Below are 11,690 nucleotides of genomic sequence, written 5' to 3' on the forward strand. Positions count from 1 at the left end.
CGACCCCAATAACGTGATATTTAGGCCCTGGAATGTGAATTGTACCAGGAGAACCCCGCCAAAAAAATTTGTATTTTACTCCGCGATTTTTACTGGGGGACCCCCTCGAAAGCAATTGGGCTATTTTCAGGCTAGTTTTGAGTAATCATTGGGCGGGTTTTGTAGCGAAAACCTGGCAACCCTGCACCAGACAGAGCTGTCTGTGATTCTTCCTATTGTGAAGTCATGCAGTGTTTAACCTCCTGTCGTGGTTCCATCGTGCAGTGTGAACACAGCAACAACTGAATGCTACCCCAGATAGTCGTTCAGTGTGAAACCAACAGTGATGCGACGTCTTTGAAAATCATGCAGTGTGAACTCGGCATTACCGTGCCGTACCATGCAGTGGAAAAGCGCCACTAGTGTCCAACCTACTCTAGACAATGATAACAATGAATAATTACATCTTTTCAAGAATTTACAATTCCAAAATGTCAAGAAACCAGTCATTTTATGGCCACATCTAAAATAAAGAGCGAAGGTATTGAAGAAGGTATTGCCCGGTTTCCCAGCGAAGTCCAAACAAGCTTGGTTCATTTTCTGAGCATTAAACTGTATTGCCTATAATAGCACATAGTTATTTCAGCCACACTGCCAACTTTTTATGTAATGTCCTAAACTAGAACTTGTGAATTAAATATTAATTTAATATCTGAAAGTACAGAACACAGTACAGAACACATAAATGGTTTTCTCAGTAACAATGCAATTCTACAAGCTGCTGACACTAGCAAAAGAGCTCCTTGAACAAAACTCAACTAAGGAGTACTGGGAAGGACAAACTTCTGACTCCTTGCCCAACACAACACAGCATCAGACCCCTCCAAGGGAGGAGCATCCCGTAAAACCAGTTGATACCCCAGAAGCAGCCAGACAATATTGGATGGAGCAACGGGCCCACATGCCCAACAGCAAAACCTCTACCAACACAACTCAGGCAAGCTCAAGTCGGTGATGCCACAAGAGCAAAACGACACTGCAAACATCAGACTTCTGGTGACATTCGAGCAGAACAGAGGGCTAAAAAAAACTGCTGCCCTCCTGTCACCATCACTAGGTCAGTCTGAAACTCTCTTCACACAACAAAATCTCCAAAACAATTCCCTGTGAGCTCCGGAACCACCTGCACTCTCACCGGTGAGAGTCCAACCCGGCTGTTCCACACTGTGGGTACCACGGATAGCTTACTGGCTAACAACACCTACAAACAACCATCTGACTCAGATCAACTCACTTCAGAATGACAGGTGACACTGCCTCGACCCCTGCTGCACAAGCTCAAGGACTCGCACCTTGCTACAGCCTACATCACCACAGCACACCACCTGACAGCGTCCACTACCCCTCCTGCAGGCACCAACAGCCAGAGAGCCACCATGGCCTTCAAGCCTTGCATGCCAGAGGTGTGTCTGATTTTCCTACTTATTTTCCATCATTCGCAGTTGTCTACAGGAGACAACAACGCTCAACAATCAATCACAGACCCCTCACCCAAAACCAGACTCGGTGCCTGTATGTCTGTGAACAATCTCCAGGCCAGGACACCTCAGCCAGATCAGATAAACTTTACGACCTAAAAGTAAAAGTAGAGAGAATCTTCCTCCCTACTCAATTCTCTCTGAAACAGACACATACTGCTATACGAAATGACTTCTTTATTTTCATTATCTAAATGAGAGAGTATATTATATGTTGATACCTATGCAACACATTAGTATTATAAGAATCTTGAAGATTCCTCTCTTGAACAACCAGTTAAGTTCCATATGCAAAACACCATGCTAGAGACAAAGGATCGTAAAATTTCCTTCCAAAGGTACCATTCATCATTGGCTCACTCAAATCCTGAGAGGTGTGACCTGCTTCGAACTTATAAGGCCTCACATCAGTGACCCTCCTGGGGGGCTTTTTGGGTTTTTGGCTTTTGTCTCTTGTATCTGCTCTCATCAACCTCCCGGGGCAGGTGCATCCGCGCCTGGCAGGCCTCAACTACAGCCATGCCTTCACTTTCCATCTGGGAGAAAACTCTCCCGACCACCACAGAGTCAGAATAACATCTTTTTGGAGTTCATCACTCTTCAAACCCGGAAGAAGGTGATCGCGTCTCCAACACCACCAAACCTCCAAACCATCAAGACTTTCATCCGAGACTGCATCCGGACGCTCGTTCAAGGCCAAGGCAATGCAAGCCAAGTATCATACATTTAACTAAACAAAACAGAGGTTTAGGATAAGCTGTGGACTATGGCGTTATTTTGCTGTCAAATGTCGAGAGCGCATTGTTGTAGCGCGAAAGTACATTACTATGATGCGTGAGCGCGAATCTCTCCGCTCGCACGCGGATTGCCTTTGCTCTCGCATTAAACCGGACGCGCGCTCTCAGATATGCGCTGCTCTCTCACAGAGAGTGTGCGCGCACTTAAAACGTGTCCGTTGCACTCGCGAATCTCTCCTCGTGCACAATGTGCGCGCTCAAATTTTGTCCTTTGCACTTGCAAATCTCTCCGTGCTCTTGCGCTAGAAATGAATTATTTTCGCACCTGGATTAAACGTTGTCAAACGTTATCAACAAATCAGACTTCCATGACTTGATCGATTAAAATGCTAAGTGAAATCTAATAAGCTGGAATTCTTTTGACAATCAAAGATGGATCTTTAAGTTCGCTAAAATTTAATATTTAGTCATATTAATCAAAATTATATTAGAAATGGCTGGGATTGGGGTGCTTGGATGTTTTGTGCAAATAAATAACCTAGTAATATGTCTGTCTAACTGGTTGGTCAAACCCCTCTATAACACAATAATAACTAAACTAATGACTAAACCTTGTCAAAAGTTATCAACCAATCAGACTTCCACGACTGACCGATGTAAATGCTACGTGAAATCTAATTGGCTAAGAGGGAACTGCACCTGTTATTTTGACAATCAAAGATGGATCTGCAATTTCTTTACAATTTAATAATATTTAGTCATATTAATCAAATGTATATTATAAATGGCTAGGAATGGGGTGCTTGGATAATTTGTACAAATAAATAACTTAGTCTATCTAATTGGTTGGTCAAACCTCTCTGAGCGATTTATCTAAACAAACAAAAAAAAGTAGCCTATATGATTCGGTTCAAGTGGTCATACATGTCTTGTGTAATTGGGTTGAAATATATATACAACATCTTCTGATTTAAGACAGAACTATTTAGATCAAGGGTCAGATGCACTATTCCCTAAATAATTAAAATGTGGAATATATAAGCCTACCACCATAACGAATTTCTCATATTTGTCATAACATCATTATATTCTATGGGTTTAATGAATTTGCAGACAATGTAGTTTTCTGTAACTGTCATATAACTGTAAATTCAGTCTTAGAGGAGAATGCCATTGAATGTGTAGCTAATATGAAGTGTGTTTTCATGAGAAAAAAAATCTAACTAAAATCAGAACTGAAAACAAACTCTGGATGAAAAAATACTCCCAATAAAACAGCAGTTATTGTGTTATAGAGGGGTTTGACCAACCAGTTAGACAGACCGATTACTAGGTTATTTATTTGCACAAAACATCCAAGCACCCCAATCCCAGCCATTTCTAATATAATTTTGATTAATATGACTAAATATTAAATTGTAACGAAATTAAAGATCCATCTTTGATTGTCAAAAGAATTCCAGTTTATTAGATTTCACGTAGCATTTTAATCGGTCAGTCATGGAAGTCTGATTTGTTGATAACTTTTGACAACGTTTAATCCAGGTGCGAAAAGAATTCATTTCTAGCGCAAGAGCACGGAGAGATTTGCGAGTGCAAAGGACACAGTTTGAGCGCGCACATTTTGAGCACGAGGAGAGATTCGCGATTGCAACGGACACGTTTTAAGTGCGCGCACACTCTCTGGGAGAGAGCAGCGCATATCTGAGAGCGCGCGTCCGGTTTAGTGCGAGAGCAAAGGCAATCCGCGTGCGAGCGGAGAGATTCGCGCTCGCGCATCATAGTAATGTACTTTCGCGCTACAACAGTGCGGTCTCGACATTTGGCAGTAAACTAAGGCCATACTATGGCGTTATTTGACAGTAAAATAACGCCATAGTGGACCCCTTTATAAAAAGGCGCTGATGGTTTCACTCGTGGTTAACTGACTCAATTTGACCCATAACTGCGTTCTCTGGTTTCTCTAACGGTTTCAGTCATACACTTCCAACCTCCCAACGAATGAGTGATTTGCAGTGTTGGGGAAAGTTACTTTTAAAAGTAATGCATTACAATATCGCGTTACTCCATAAAAAAGTAACTAATTACGGTACTTAGTTACTTTTTATGGAAAGTAATGCGTTACGTTACTTTTGCGTTACTTTTAAAATCTGGACAGGGCTTTTTAAAATAAAAAGTTCTATTTTTGGCAAATATAAAAGCCTTTTCACACAAAAAGTGAAATGAATAAGCCTCAGGCTGAAGGGAACATAAATTTAAGTCGTAGAATGCAGAAGAAGAAGTTTCAACACACTTCAGCAATAAAAAAAGACACACGAATGTTTATCTAGAGTAATTTGTGCTTATTATTATGGTTGAACTGGATCATTGAAGTTCAGAAGCAAAGACATTGGTTAATAGAATGGGATTAAATACATAAAGGATATTTGTGTTGTTTAACATTTAATTATTGCAGATTCTGAGTTGCATTATTTTTATTCATTTTGAGGAATACTGAATCTGTGTTTTTTTTCGTGTGAGATGAATTAATGCATATTCATATTTATTTTAGAACTACAGTAACATCTGATTTCTCTCAACATGGGGACAGGAGAGCTGTCAATCAATAAATTGGGAAAAAAAGTAAGTACTTATTTGAAAAAGTAACTCAGATATTCTCTTGTAAATTAAAAAGTAATGCGTTACTTTACTAGTTACTTGAAAAAAGTAATCTGATTACGTAACTTGCGTTACTTGTAATGAGTTACCCCCAACACTGGTGATTTGTATGTTTGTTTGTTTGTCTAGATTAGTTATGTGTTCGTGTTTAGTTAATAAAACTTTTGTGCATAAATTACGTGAGTTTCTGGTTCTGTCACCACTTCTGAATAGTGTCCCTTTTACGATCTGATCTAGCTATATGCTCTAATGCATTACTGTAAGAAAGTTATTTTCTGTGGCCACGAAAATATCCTTTTTTAGAGTTGATATGAAATTATACTGAATGTTCGCTGGACGAACAGATTAGTTGATTGTAATATTAATTCTGCTACAGTTACTACTGGCAGCTGAGGTAAATAATTGTAATTAATTATAATTAATTGTAATTATTTATATACATTTCCCTTTTGAGCTAATTTGCTACAGCATCCTACTGAGAGAAAAAAATCCTCTGTGCTTTCACTTGTCTTTAATTCCTCCCTTTTCTAGTGTGTACCTTTCTAAATCTCTGAAACTTTGCATTATGAGCACTTCTCATGTTTATTTGCTCTTTATGATGAATCACTTGTTGTACTGCTCATTTGCATGTCACTTTGGATAACAGTATTTGCTAAACAAATCAATGTAAATTTAAGTTTTACTCTGTTTCTAAAATAAATGTCAGTGTGTACCTTAAGACAAAAGCACCACAAGATGGTTGAATGTGTTTTATAATGTTTTTTGGTCAGTTCCTGCAATAAATTACTGTGCCTACTTCACCAGTATAGTAACACCAAGGGCCTTTAGTGAATTAATAGTGACTGTGCTTCAGTTTTTGATGCATGGGGAGTGATAATGGGTTATGTATTTAAATACAAATACAATTTTTTTTTCAAAGACTGTAGTACAAAAAGTATTTCGTATTTTAATTACAAGTATCTGAAATACTGTCCATAGGTTCTTTCTATATCTAGGCCATTAAGCTCTTGAAGAAATCACAATGACGTTTCATGGAAAAGTGATAAACCAATTGGGAAATTTTAGTATGCTTTTAAAGTATGCTTTCAACAGTCCTCAATGAAACAGCCCCTCCTAACTGTACTTTCATGAGTGTCTGCAGGACTGTTAGGAGAGGTGGAGGTGTAGCTGCTCTATTTAAAGGTGTCTATCAATGCAAGCAAGTGTAATTTGGTCAGTACTTGTCTTTTGCATATCTAGGGATTGTGCTGAAAGGTGCCCCACGCATTCTGTTTATCATTATTTACAGGCCTCCAAAATACTTTCCAGCCTTTGTTGAAGAGTTCACAGAAATGTTATTAATAATTTCCTCAGAGTTTGACTGTTTTGCTATTGCAGGGGATTTTAATATTCACATAGATATACAAATATATACAAGAATATACAAAATAAATTATAACTACACTGAATAAAATAATAAACGCAACATCTCGAGACAACTGGGGGCAAAAACAAAAGTGTTGCATTTATAATTTTGTTCAGTATATTTTAAACACTTTTGACCTGATTCAGCATGTGATTCTCTAGATTTACTCATCAGCAGGGGTCTAAACATTTCATCCATTGTTTTAAGAATGTTATTGATGATATTGCTCCTGTGAAAGTCAGCAAGACAAAAATCAGCTTGGAGAAAATCAACAGCAGTACAGAGTATGAAAAGACAATGCAGAAAAGCTGAGCGGATATGGCGGAAGACGAAACTTGAAATTCCCTATAGCTTCTATAAAGACAGCCTTCATGCTTTCAATGTGGAACTAGCCACAGCTAGACACAGTTTCTTCTCAAACCTTATAAACAGTAACTTAAACAACACTCTTTTTGCAACTGTTGAGAGACTGACAAACCACCCCTAAGTCAGATTCCCAGTGAAATGCTCTCTGACAGCAAATGCAATGCTTACTTAAAAAAAAAGCATGCAAACCGATTGCCTTGAAAAAACTAAGTAAAGTGAAATAGGAATAGTATGTTGTATTGACAAATGCTTAATTTGTATAGTTTACTTACATGAGAGTTCTAGTAACTAAAAAAGAACTGCAGGGGTACTTGATCCTTTTCATTTAGGTTTACTCATGACTTAGTATAGCTACTCACTGACTCCCAGAATGCATTGCGTCATGAATAAATTATGCAGTTGCTTTGTTTTACAGTTGTTGATTTTATTTGCCAATTTTATTTGCTGTCTTGTGTCAGTAGTAGCACAACAAAAAGAGCAAATTCAATGGTTATTGTTACAATTAATGAAAATAAATGAAACTGAATCGTTACCATTGTTGTGATTCACGTGCTGAATGTTTAAGTTTGTTTGTGACTTTAGCATAATTCCATACACTAATTAAGGATTATATAAACCCAATTAAAAGCATCTCAAGGTATTTATGAAAAAAAGCTCTTTAATAAACACACACACACAAAAATACACAAATGTTTTAATTAGAAGATAGGTCACCTTCTATAAGCAACTTAGCATGCTTCCCTAGAAATTGAAAAATAACTCTAATTTCATGTTGCATTACTGTATTAACAAGAAGAAAATTATGGTAATATATTTGAAGTTCCAAGTGCCCAACCAAAGGGAACGCTAATCACTATAATGGTGAGTTAAAAAAAACAAATTTTAGGAAAATCAACATCAATTTATGAAGTTAGCTTATGTGATGTTCCCTCAAATATTTCAGTTGCTTTGAAAATTCAACATTCAAGATGACTTTGGGAAACGAGTGAATGCAACTAGTGAAAGATAACTGCAGACATTGAGGAAATGGGTGAAAAGTCTATTAAGACTTTTTCTTTTCTTTTCTTTTCTTTTTCTTCTGTTGTTATGTTGCACATTAGCAACATATTAGTGCACTGCTGCCTCTCACTGGTTTGTTAATGTAATTGGTTACTTTGTGGCTACTTGAATATTTTAAGTAAGTGTCACTCAAAACAGTAAGTAAATTGTTTTATTTGCCTTGAAAGTAGCTATAACTTAATAAAACCTAGTAAGTATATAAAAACTAAGTAAAAATAACCAATTAAATGTAAGTAAGGTAAACTATTGGATTTCACAGTGTGGGACTTTTCCAAACTCCCTGAAAACCGCAGTTGTCAAGCCCCTTCTGAATCAGTGCTGGTACTACAAGATATCAGTGCTGCGTTTGACACTGTCGATCATAACATACTTCTAGAGAGACTGGAAAACTGGGTCAGGCTTTCTGGGATGGTACTCAAATGGTTCAGGTCATACTTAAAAGGGAGAGGTTATTATGCGAGTATAGCAGAGCATAAGTCTAAGTGGACTTAGTGGAGTCCCACAAGGCTCAAATCTTGCATCGCTCTTGTTTATCCTGTATATGCTTCCACTAAGTCAGATAATGAGAAAGAACCAAATTGCCTATCACAGCTATGCTGATGATACCCAGATTTACCGAGCATTATCACCAAATGACTACAGCTCCATTGACTCCCTCTGCCAATGCATTGATGAAATTAACAGTTGGATGTGCCAAAATTTTCTTCAGTTAAACAAGGAGAAAACTGAAGTCATTGCATTTGGAAACAAAGATGAAATTCTCAAGGTGAATGCATACCTTGACTCTAGGGGTCAAACAACTAAAAATCAAGTCAAGAATCTAGGTGTGATTCTGGAGACAGACCTTAGTTTCAGTAGTCATGTCAAAGCAGTAACTAAATTAGCATACTATCATCTCAAAACCATTGCAAGAATTAGATATTTTGTTTCCAGTCAAGACTTGGAGAAACTTGTTCATGCCTTTATTACCAGCAGGGTAGACTATTGTAATGGTCTCCTCACCGGCCTTCCCAAGAAGACCATTAGACAGCTGCAGCTCATCCAGAACGCTGCTGCCAGGATTCTGACTAGAACCAGAAAATCTGAGCATATCACACCCAGTCCTCAGGTCCTTACACTGGCTTCCAGTTACATTTAGGATTGATTTTAAAGTACTTTTACTCATTTATAAATCACTCCATGGCCTAGGACGTAAATACATTACAGATATGCTCACTGAATATAAACCTAACAGACCACTCAGATCATTAGGATCGAGTCAGTTAGAAATACCAAGGGTTCACACAAAACAAAGGGATTCCGCTTTTAGCTATTTTGCCCGCAGTTGGAATCAGCTTCCAGAAGAGATCAGATGTGCTAAAACATTAGTCACATTTAAATCTAGACTCAAAACTCATCTGTTTAGCTGTGCATTTATTGAATGAGCACTGTGCGATGTCCGAACTGATTGCACTGTATTTTATGTATAATCATTTTCTATTTTTAACTGTCTTAAATTCATTTTAAATCAATTTTTAAATAATTTTCAAAGTTTTTAAATTCCTTGTTTTATTTTTGTGATTATTTTACTTTCTTTTATGTAAAGCACTTTGAATTACCATTGTGTACGAAATGTGCTACATAAATAAACTTGCCTTGCCTTGCCTTACCTAAAGTGTTTTTTTAATAGAGCATCAGCCTACTCAGAGAACCAGGATTATATATGTAACCAAACATTCTCTTTCATTTGTCCACATGCCTCATAGTGCTGTTGCATTTAAAAAAGTTTCTGAAATGTCTGTTAAATCAGAACTGATCAAAGAACTTTGTCTTTGATGAGTTCTGATTTTTTTTTAACTATAGTGAGAACCATCACTATAGATGTTTTGGTGGGAAGGAATACATGTGAGCCATCAGCCATGCATGAGCCAGAGTGTCTGTCCCCAGAGTGTCATTGAAAACACACTAAAAACGTTGTAGAAGATGATCCAAGTGAAGCTTTTAATAAAATAAAAACAATAATACACACAAGGCAAAAGGCAAGAAACACCAGCACCAGATAATCCAGAGAACAGGACCCAGCAAAATCACAGAGTAGCAAGGCAATACTTCAGCAACAAAAACATGGAATATATAAGGGTGGCTAATCTGGCTGGAGTCCAGAATTGACAGATAATAATCCGGGAAGAGAGCCCTCTGGTGGCTGACATGGGCACACCAGCAGATGGCTGTGACATAACTCCCCCTTTAAGGAGCAAATTCCAGTGGCCTAGGACGTAAATACATTACAGATATGCTCACTGAATATAAACCTAACAGACCACTCAGATCATTAGGATCGAGTCAGTTAGAAATACCAAGGGTTCACACAAAACAAAGGGATTCCGCTTTTAGCTATTTTGCCCGCAGTTGGAATCAGCTTCCAGAAGAGATCAGATGTGCTAAAACATTAGTCACATTTAAATCTAGACTCAAAACTCATCTGTTTAGCTGTGCATTTATTGAATGAGCACTGTGCGATGTCCGAACTGATTGCACTGTATTTTATGTATAATTATTTTCTATTTTTAACTGTCTTAAATTCATTTTAAATCAATTTTTAAATAATTTTCAAAGTTTTTAAATTCCTTGTTTTATTTTTGTGATTATTTTACTTTCTTTTATGTAAAGCACTTTGAATTACCATTGTGTACGAAATGTGCTACATAAATAAACTTGCCTTGCCTTGCCTTACCTAAAGTGTTTTTTTAATAGAGCATCAGCCTACTCAGAGAACCAGGATTATATATGTAACCAAACATTCTCTTTCATTTGTCCACATGCCTCATAGTGCTGTTGCATTTAAAAAAGTTTCTGAAATGTCTGTTAAATCAGAACTGATCAAAGAACTTTGTCTTTGATGAGTTCTGATTTTTTTTTAACTATAGTGAGAACCATAGTGACCCATTGAAAACACACTAAAAACGTTGTAGAAGATGATCCAAGTGAAGCTTTTAATAAAAGAAAAACAATAATACACACAAGGCAAAAGGCAAGAAACACCAGCACCAGATAATCCAGAGAACAGGACCCAGCAAAATCACAGAGTAGCAAGGCAATACTTCAGCAACAAAAACATGGAATATATAAGGGTGGCTAATCTGGCTGGAGTCCAGAATTGACAGATAATAATCCGGGAAGAGAGCCCTCTGGTGACTGACATGGGCACACCAGCAGATGGCTGTGACATAACTCCCCCTTTAAGGAGCAAATTCCAGATGCTCCAACAAATGTCAAAGAAGTCCAGGATGGAGGAGGAATGGAGGGGGATCATGGGGAGGGATTGTGGGCCAGGCCCGTGTAGAGTAGACAGGAATGAAGATCCCCACGGTGGAGCAGATGACCACCACAGTACAGCAGATGGGAGCGAAGATCCCCACAATGGAGCAGCTGACCACCAAGGGGGAGCTGAGGGAGCTGAGGACCACAAAGATGGCTCAGAATGGGGTGGAATAGAGAGCACAGAGAGGTTAACAGTGGCCATAACAGGACAAACAGAGAGTTCAGGAATGGCCTCCTTGGCCGTGACAGGGCAGACTGAGAGTTCAGGTACAGACTCCTTGGCTGTGACAGGCAGGCAGAGAGTTCAAGAGTGGGCGCCACCGCCCAGAGAGGAGCTGAAGCAGATGCCACCCTACTCGGGAGGTTCTGCAGCAGAAGCTCTGACTATGGACTTGGGTGGACTCTGGAGTGGTCTCCTGGACTGGAGTTGCCTCCGGAGCGAACTCATAGACCAGAACTGACTCTGGAGCAGACTCATAAGCTGGAGCAAGCTCTGGAGGGAACTGATGGACTTGAATAGGCTCTGGAGCGGACTCATAAATGGGAGTGAACTCTGGAATGAAGTTGTAGAATTGAGTGGGCTCAGGTGCGGATTCATAGACTGGAGCAGGCTCTGGAGTTGACTCTGAGGGCTCCCGGACTCGAGTG

The sequence above is a fragment of the Sinocyclocheilus grahami genome, unplaced genomic scaffold (assembly GCF_001515645.1).
Source record: "Sinocyclocheilus grahami isolate Dianchi unplaced genomic scaffold, SAMN03320097.WGS_v1.1 scaffold720.1, whole genome shotgun sequence".
Taxonomy (NCBI): Eukaryota; Metazoa; Chordata; class Actinopteri; order Cypriniformes; family Cyprinidae; genus Sinocyclocheilus; species Sinocyclocheilus grahami.